The sequence below is a fragment of the Heterocephalus glaber genome, unplaced genomic scaffold (genome assembly GCF_053883595.1).
Source record: "Heterocephalus glaber isolate CG9 unplaced genomic scaffold, H.glaber_assembly_v1.0 deba00001523, whole genome shotgun sequence".
Taxonomy (NCBI): domain Eukaryota; kingdom Metazoa; phylum Chordata; class Mammalia; order Rodentia; family Bathyergidae; genus Heterocephalus; species Heterocephalus glaber.
In genome coordinates, this window is record NW_028258327.1 from 11716942 (window position 1) to 11726563 (window position 9622).

The following is a 9622-nucleotide window of genomic DNA, read 5'->3' on the forward strand; positions in this document are numbered from 1 at the left end:
GAAACTTATCAATGTTGAATACATAGAAATAAGAGAATTATGACTGTCACAGCCTGAGGTCGGGGGGTGGAGTGGATAAAACAGAGACATTGATTGGAGAGTACAAATTCCAGTTAGGCAAAATAAGATTTAGCCTCTTCTTTCACAAAATGGAGACTGTAATAAAAATATTGCACTGTATGTTTTAAATTTTCTTAAATTTTTAATAGTTTTTAAAAAGTGATATAATGAAATTATTAATTAGCCTAATGTAATCATTTCATAATGAAAACATCAAAATATCACATTGTATTCCAAAATTATACATACTTCATTTAAAGTGAAAATTTAAAGAACTAAAAAACAAAGAGACCTAAATACAACCCATGATCTTCCTATTTGTATCTGTCCTTGTTTCTCCATTATCACAGTCCTTTTGAATTTGCCTTCATCTCCTTTTGTAAGTAAACTTCACATTCTCTTGGCATGAATTCATTTATGCCAATGGGACTTTATTTCCTAAACATTTTGTTTTCTCATCATCCTTTCTCTCTTCTCAGAAAACAGACTTCTTCAGCCTAGTTTAGATTAATCATATTCTTCAAAAGGCACTAGCATAGAATATGTCTGATAATATCTTCCCAAGCTAAAAAAATAAAGTAAATAAGTATATTTTATATAAACTTATTTGACTCTGAAATGGTTGTATTCAAAGACTATTGTTAGTTTTTTAAGATGTGAAAATAAGTGATGAAAATGCAAAAGTGTCTTTCCTAAGGTTGCATTTCTAGTAAATCACAGAAAGGAGTATCAGTCATTTCTTTCTACAACCTGTTTCTATTATCAAAGTTTAAGTCCACTGGGGGGTGGGCGTGCCGGCCGCCTGAACACAAGCCCCTCACATGGCTCTTCACGCCGAGCCGGAGTGGCACCTTGTCGCCCCTCTCCACCAGTTGCAATGAGGGAGCGCCTCCGCCCCAGGAAAAGGAGAAGGAACGGCAATGAAGAAGATAATCATCTCCCACCTCAGAGCAAAAGGAGTAGTAGAAACCCTGTCTTTCAGGATTCCTGGGACACAGAGTCTTCCAGCAGTGACAGTGGCGGGAGTAGCAGCACCAGCATCCATAGCCCAGACCGGGCTACTGGGCCAGAGAGCGGCTTAAGCCAGGTCATGCCCGGATCCAGCCCCAACACTCCTCAGCCCATGCCTGAGCAGTCTGCCCTGTGCCAAGGCCTTTACTTCCACATCAACCAGACCCTAAAGGAGGCCCACTTTCACAGCCTACAGCACTGAGGACGGCCTCTGACATGAAGCACCAGAAGTTTCTTACCTTCTGTGAAGGGACAGTGCTGTCCAGGCTTGATACTTCAACTTACGATTTGTTTTGAAAAATTGCACATAGAAAATCCTGCCTGTTGACTTTTCAGTCTATTTGAAATAACAGGTTAACAGGCAATTGTTTACTTGTGGTTCTGCTGCACTATTGCAATTTGAAAGGGGCTTCAAAGCAATTTTTTATAGGATTCTTTTGAAGGAGGGTATCAGATCCATGTCAAGGTAGTGGTTTGAGGGAATTTCATCTGTGTGTTGCACACATAGTGTGTCCAATTCAGACTGATTTCTCAATCTGTCATCTAGAAGTTCTACTTTATGTAAAAAGATCTTTTAAAAGTGTGGGATCTTCAATTTTTTTAATTCAATAAACTAGGGAAGAGTATCTAGTTTCCATGAAAAAAAAAAACTTGTTTTCCAAAAGATAGGAAGCTTGATTAAGTCTTGCACTGAAATTAATTGCCATACTACCTCTTAGTATATAGACATCCTATGGAAAGTACTCTGTCTGTTTTAACAGAACAGTCAGATCCAATTTACTGTGGAAATGAAGCACCCTCCCTAGTGATGGTCTCCACTCTTTGTTATATATTTGTACTTCCAGGGAGAATGTCCTTCAGACACTTGGATAGCCAGATAACTTCTACATCACTATTCCTCCAGAGTCTGAACCTCAGACTTTACTAGAAAATACTGCACGGTTCTGAAAGTCAAAGAATATGTGATGACTTTTTGTCCTACTTCAAGCTTGTAAATTGTACCAGCAGCTTATGTGACCTTACATCATTCCATCTTGTAGTGTCAACAGCTAAGGCATAGATGAATACTTATAAAGCATAAGCTAGCTGAACTGATGTCCAAAGTAACAAACAGTGAAGTCACCACCCCCCAACAGGACTAGGGGACCACATTCCATTACTGACTCTGGAATTGTATGGCTTAGAAGTGAGCAGAGGCACTGTCCAGAAAACAATACAGGAGTATTTAAGGACATGGGCATGTTCCGGTGTTATTTTCTCATACTTGAGAGCCAGTCAAGTTTGAATAATGAAGGTGAGGATGTTTCATCTTTCTCACTGATGAGCTGTCTGAAGAGGAGAGTGCCGGGGAGCCAGCCTGCCATTGGATGTAGAGGAAGTGCCTTAGAGTCCACCTGAAGCCTCTGCCTGCTCCCCTTCTGCTCCCTCTGCACTACAGTCCATGCCCCTCTATTTGGAAACCACACTGTACACACAGCCCAGCTGAGATGCTTGGATGCCTCTAGCAAGAGGACTTTGCTCTTTGTCAGGGTTGAAAAGGATGTGGGGAACAGCATGGGGTTCTGTTACCTGACAACTCAAATCTTGAAAATGAACACTGTTCCAGAAGAGAGTAAGATTCACCCAGTTTCCACAGTCTGTTCCTCTAATATGGATAGAATATAAAGGCCAGTAACAGGATGTGGAAACTAGTGTTATGGGGGAATAGTTACAGTACAGGCCATGCTTAAAGAGCATGGGGTTTTGACAAAGAGTTTTTTATCTTTTTTAAAATTCTTTACTAACTCTCACCCTGATTTTAAAACCAGATGTTTGACAAGAACTTTGGATCTTAATGGGTTTGATGGCAGGGAATATGGAAAGGACATGTTGCTAATATTTTTGTCTAACAATAAAAGAAACAACAACTGGATGCTCTTAAGACAAGCTGAGCTCTCAATCAGACCTATATATAACACAATTCAGAAACACCCAGGATGACTCCTTCAGGCTTAATGGATGGCACTCTACTGAAACAAAATGTGTATTAAGAAAATGTAAAAATGGAGGAAGCAAACTCATTTCCCACTCAACTAAAAGATATAGAAGATGAAACCATCACCAGGACAAAAGGATTTTCTCCAGATTAGTACACTCAATGCTGGGTTTGCAGTTACTCTTCTTACTCTACTTAATGCAAGAAACCATCTTCATCCTGTTTGCACATCATCTACAGCCTTGCAGCGTGGGATACATTTCTATTATACTGCTACTTGGTAGTGTCAATGGGCATATGTTAAATCTTCTATTGGTTCAAGCTTGTAAAACCTTTATTTTCTCTATTGTGCTGCCATTAAAAGCAGCATTAGTGAAAAAAAAAAAAGTTTAAGTCCACTGAAAACTTCTCTTTATCTATGTTCTGCAATGCAAATTCCTTTAAAATGTGGCTCCACGTTTCAACTGTAGGTACTGTTTTATTTAAATACTCAGTTATTTAATTGTTTATTTTACAACACTATTTTTCAATAGGAAATTCTTATTCTTATTTTTCAATAAGTAATTCTTTAAAAATTCACACATTTGTCATTAGATTGTCATTATAGAGGTAACCAGCAGTGAAAGTCCTTTACACAGTAGTGGAAGACTTTGTGTGCAAGATTCAATGAAGAGCTCTGGAATTTTCTAACCCTACCTGTTCCTCTGTAACAGGCACATCTTTGTTAAGACTATTTTTCTTAGGAAAGATTACATTATGCACTTATTCTTTCTTGTCTAATTTTATTTTTTTTATTTTAAAACACTGCATAGTCTCTCATCTCTTAGCAATTTGAATCATCTAGACTCTGACCATTACCTTCCCTGACCTCAACTTCCATCTCTCCTCTTTTCTTTAAATGCTTTCACTGGACTTTCAAAAATTTCATGTCAAATTTCATGATGAATTCTTATATCCTCACCATTTTCAGTAAAAAGTTTCTTCACCTTTTGTTTAAAATTAGAGCCCAGATTTCTACTGTAACTCTGTGTATGTGGCTCTAGAAAATTGTGGTCATTTTTAATTCCACACATTTTAGAGATGAATTTGTTTCCTCTTTGATCCTTATTGTTGTTTTTAGATATTTTTCTTTTCCTTAGCTCTAATCTGACTCCCTAATTTCATTAATCTATCAGCATCTCTGCTTTTTGAAGAAGTATTTAGATCCCTACAATTTCTTGTTGTGCTTCTTTGATATTGGTACTGGGTTCACTATTATTCTCTCCAAAATCTCACCTTTAACCTGTTGATATTTCATTTTCTATGAAGATTCTTTTAATATTCTAATCTCACAGAAACTTGATTTCCTGTACTCTTCCAGTCACACATTCTCATGATCATAGCCTAGTAATAACAAGTGACTATCATAATCTCCCTCCATAATTTCAAGACCATACCTTCTACTTCCTCCCTTTCTGGGGCACTCTCTCTAGTAGTCTGACTACAGCAATCCCCCAGAAATCAGGACATACTTGCTTTTGTGATTTTCCAATGTTTCTTACCCTCCTAAAGTATTTCCTTCCTGACTGAAAATAAATTCCATTGTTAATTATTGTAATTTTTTTCTTTCATATATATTCAGCTGTTCTGTCCTCTGCAGCTACAGAAATGAATTTGTCTGCAGAAAAGTACACAATCATGCTGACTAGTCACTCTTTATAATTATGATCATTAACCTCAAATTGTTCCTTAATGTAGCCTAGTAATCATACATTATTTTGCTATTCCTAGTCATGCTTCAACTAACTACAGAACTACTTCATGGTTTCTCCTTTCTTAAATTTCCAAAATTTCCTCCCTTATGCTCATTCTCAGTTGATCATTTGCTTACTATTTCAGGATTGACTACATAATTTGCAGGATCTGGTGCAAAATGAAAACTCAAAGTCTTTTGTTTAGAGATGAGGAAAAATATGCTATTTAAAGGTAGTAAAATACAAAGCTCTTTTCTTTCATAGTTGTCCACTTTCAAAATAGCAAATGCTTTTTAAAATTTAGTACTTAATGCTATGCTATATAAAGACAAATTTAAACTGCAACTTATTAGCATGTATTCTACCACATTTTTATTCATAATTTTAAATGCAAATACAAAAATATTCAACTGATATGCATAACCACCAAAATTACCTAGTTTACATTTTATGGTTCATATATGCATATGCATTTTGTTCTTACTGGAATAGTAGAAATCCAAAGAATTAACTGAACTATCTTCACTTTTTTGGTGTTTTTTTTTTCTTCTTGAGACTATGTCTTAGTATGTTTGTTGGCCTTGAATTTGTGATCCTCCAGCCTCAGCCTCCCAGTGCTGGGATTACATGTGTGCATCACCACATCTGGCTCCTTTTCACTTCTTGATACTCACACATTTTACCTAAACTCTACAATTGGCTAACTGACAGTTAAGGAAGGATTCAAATAAAATAGAACTCTAGGCTTCCCTGTCTTTCTCTTTCTTTTTATGTCATTATTTTCAATGGGAAGTCAACTCAGACAGTGAAATAACAATAGTAAGAAATTATATAATAAGGATTCATTAATCATTTATGTTGTGTGAAACATTACTGGCCTTTTTTCTGAATTGGAACCAAGTTATTGAACAAACTGAAAGTCACGTTGAGCTGTCAGAGGCATTGGCTCAGTCATATTTTCACTCAGGATGTGCAAGTGTCCAATCTTGTTATTTCCCTTGCATTATGTGTTCAAGAACATCACAAAAGCTATATGTGTATGAGGTGACAAGCAAGAGTAAATAAACATAGTATGTAGATCCCCTATACTCACATTCATGTTTGTTTTTCTCTAGACTTCACAAAAATTCAAAGATAAAATTGTTAAGATTTTTATAACATCAACAGAAGAGAATTAAAATCAATAGGAGGCCCTTTTGAGCACAGGATATTGTGCAATTGAAGAGGTCACACACCCATTAGGCTGGCCTCATTCTATTTACTGAAAAAGAATTAATTGAAAGTGAACTTTCTTAATATGCTTCACACCAACACACCAACCTGCTTCTATCCCTCTTATGGGTTAAATCTGAAATGACACTCAAAAGTCTCACATTCAGAGGTGAGGCCTGGTCAGTAGGAGCAGGTTACAGGGGCAAGACTGGGAAGGGTACAGTCTCATCTTTGACTCCTACTTTCTCTCTGCTTCTTGCTCACAATGAAGTGAACAGTTCTCAACCAGGCCTTTCCACCATGTGGTTTCTGCATTGGAGCCAGCCAACAGTGGACTAAACCCATTGAAAATGTAAACCAAAGCAAACCTTTCATCCTTTGACTGGCTAGTGTTGGTATTTTGTCCCAGTGATGGGAAAGCTCACAAATATAACACCCAAACACTTCTAGTTTCCATCTATTATGATGAACAGTCCTGTTTAAATTAACTCCTTTCTATCTATACTAAATCTCTTCACTTCCAACTACCCAAAATATTGCATTTCTCCTTTTTTAGAACTAGATCATTCTCATCAGCAAATGTGTTATTTCTCCTGTTTTATGTGGTTTGTTTTTGTTTTTGTTTTTGTTTTTTTGTACTGGGGATTTAACTCAGGACCTTGTGCTTACAAGGCAGATGTGGTGTTACTAAGCTAAATCCCCGGCCCATTTATTTCTCCTGTTTTAAACAGTAAAAACTCTTGATCTTGCCATTTAATTCTTATAATGCCATTTATCTAATTTGAAAAGAAAAACTCTCTGAAAGCATACATTGTTCTTACTCTATCCAATATCTCTCTCAGCATTCTCTCCAGTTAGACAGCACTAACCATGCCATCTGTGGTTCCTAGTGTCAGTGCTTTGCTAATTCAAGTGGTCAGCTCATGATTAAATTCTCACTTTATTTTACCTACAGCATCTAACAAAATGAAACTGAAAGTTTAAAGATTAAAATGATTAAAATGAATAATTGATAATTTGAAATAGGAAGAAAAGGTCCAAAGGGGTAAGGAAAGTGGAAGAGGAAGGGGAAAGGAAAGAAGAGAAAGGAACAATTATGAGAAAAGAAAAAAATGGAAGCAAAGTCTATGTAAATAGGGAAGGGTGAAGGGGGTAAAGGGTGAACACGTAATGGGGAAAAAATAAAAGCCAAGATACATCATGTACAGGTACAAACACCCAATGATAAACGTAAATGTACTGTATACCTAAAATGTGCCAATAAAAGAATTTAAGCAAAAAAAAAAAATAAAAGAATCTCTGTCTTCTCTCACTCTCCATCTTTCTCATCTTTAAAACTCTTTAATTGGCTTTGGAGGTGATTTAACTTTATGTTTTAACTCAGATAGGCCACTGTAATATGATATTTGGTCAAAGACAAGATGGTATGCTATTGTGAAAGTGAGTTCTTAAGGACAAAACTAACATTTAAAACAATGGACTTTGAGTAAAGCAGACAACTCTCTATAATAGGTTGACTTTTTTTTTTTACTGTTTTACTTCATTTATTTTTAATAACTTTATTGGTACATTTAAGGTATACATCATGATGACATTCATCTTTGGGAATTTGTACCTCTACATGATATATCTTAATTGTTTTTTTTTCCATTCTTCTTCCCTCCCTTCCACTCCTCCACCCCTCCTTATTTACAAAAGTCGTCTTTCCATTTTTTCCTTCTTTTCCCATATTTTTCTTGCCCTTCTTTTCCTTTCCCCCACCCTCTCTACTTCCACTTCCCCTATGAACCTTTGCTTCCTATTTCACATTATCTATTGCACATTTGGTCCACTTTCAGTTTCTCGCACCAGAGTGACAATTTGGTATTTATACATGTGTGTTCTATTTATTTCACTTAAAAGTATGGCCTCAATATGCATCCATTTAATTATAAATGCCTCTGGTTTGTCATTCTTTATAGATGATTAGTGTTCTATTTTATTAAAAAATAAAAACACACATCTTCTTCATCCAGTCAACAGTTGTTGGGCATTTGAGTTGTTTCCAAGGTTTAGCTATTAAAACTGTGCAGGTATGAACACGGGTGCACTGTGCTATGACATTTTCAGTACTTTGGGGAAGACACCCAGCAGGGGAATAGCTCTGTCAAATGAGACTTCTAATCCTAGTTTTTTGAGTAAGCTCCACACTGATTTCTACAGTGGTTTTACCAGTTTGCACTCCCACCAAAAGTGGACAAGTGTTCTTTTTGCCCCACATCCCCACCAGTATTTGTTATTAGTTGATTTCTTGATAGCAGCCTTTCTTTCTGGGGTGAGATAGACTCTCAGCATAGATTTCAATTGCATCTCTCCAATGACCAGTGATGTTCAACATTTTTTCATATTTTTATTTACTGTTTCTACTTCTTTGTCTGAAAAATGCCTGTTAATTTCATATGCGCATTTTTGGATTGGATCTTTAAATTTGGGATATCTGATTTTTTAAAGTTCTTTATATATTCTAGAGAGTAGACCTTTGTCCTAGGAACAGCTGGTAAAAATTTTTTCCCATATTGTGGGTTGTCTCTTCACTCTGTTGGTGTTTTCTCTTGCTGTGCAGAAGCTTTTTAATAAGATGAGATCCCAGTTATTGATTCTTTGTGCTAGTTCCTGTGCAAATGAAATTTTGTTCATAAAGCCTTTTTCTACACAAATGTTTTCAAGAGTTCTACCTAAGCTTCCTTCTAGGAAGGTTGGTATTTCTGTTTTAATATTTAGATCTTTGATCCATTTTGATTTTAGTTCAGTGCATTTTTAATCTTTGCCAAGTTGAAATGCAGTTCTTCCATCACCATTTATTGAAGAGGCTATCTTTTCTCTAGTGAGGGTGTTTGGCTCCTTTGTCAAAGAAGAGGTGGCTGAGTATGTCTGGAGATGTTTCTGCATCTTCTAATCTGTACCACTGATCTTCTTGGTCTATTTCTTTGCCAGTACTATGGTGTTTTTAATCACAATAGCTTTGTAATATAGTTTCAAGTTGGGGATTGTGATATCCCTTGCCTTTTTTTTTGTTGCCTAGAATTGCTTTTGCTATTCTAGGTATCTTCTGGTGCTAAATGAATTTTTGGATTGTTTTCCCTAGTTCTGTGAAATATGTTCTTGCATTTTCAATTGGGTTTGCATTGAATCTATATAGCAGTTTTGGAAATATGGCCATTTTCACTATATTGGTTCTTCCTACCCAAGAAGAAAGGATGTCTTTCCATTTTCTAATATCCTTCAATCTCTTTTTTCAAAGTGTTGTCATTTTCAGAGTAGAAGTCTTTTACTTCCTTTCTTAGATTGATTTGTAGATATTTAACTTTTTTGGATGCTATTGTAAAAGGAATTGTTTCCCCCATTTCCTTCTCAGTGAGTGTTATTCATGTACAAGAAGGCTATTGATTTTTGAGTGTTGACCTTATATTCAGCTACTCAACTGAATTTGGTTATGAAGTCTAGAATTCTTTTGGTGGAGTTTTTGGGGTCTCCTATAGACAGTATCATATCATCTGCAAATAATGACAAATTAACTTTCATTAGGGAGATTGACCTGTAGTTCTATTTTTTGGTTGGGTCTTAGGTTTTGGATCAAGATAATGGTAGCTTC

General features: G+C 36.1%; 1 pseudogene; it reads left to right on the plus strand.

Moving 5' to 3' along the window:
• The first annotated feature begins 920 nt into the window (after window positions 1-920).
• LOC101702978 (protein VCF1-like) lies at window positions 921-1291 on the plus strand (annotated as a pseudogene).
• The last annotated feature ends 8331 nt before the right edge of the window (window positions 1292-9622 follow it).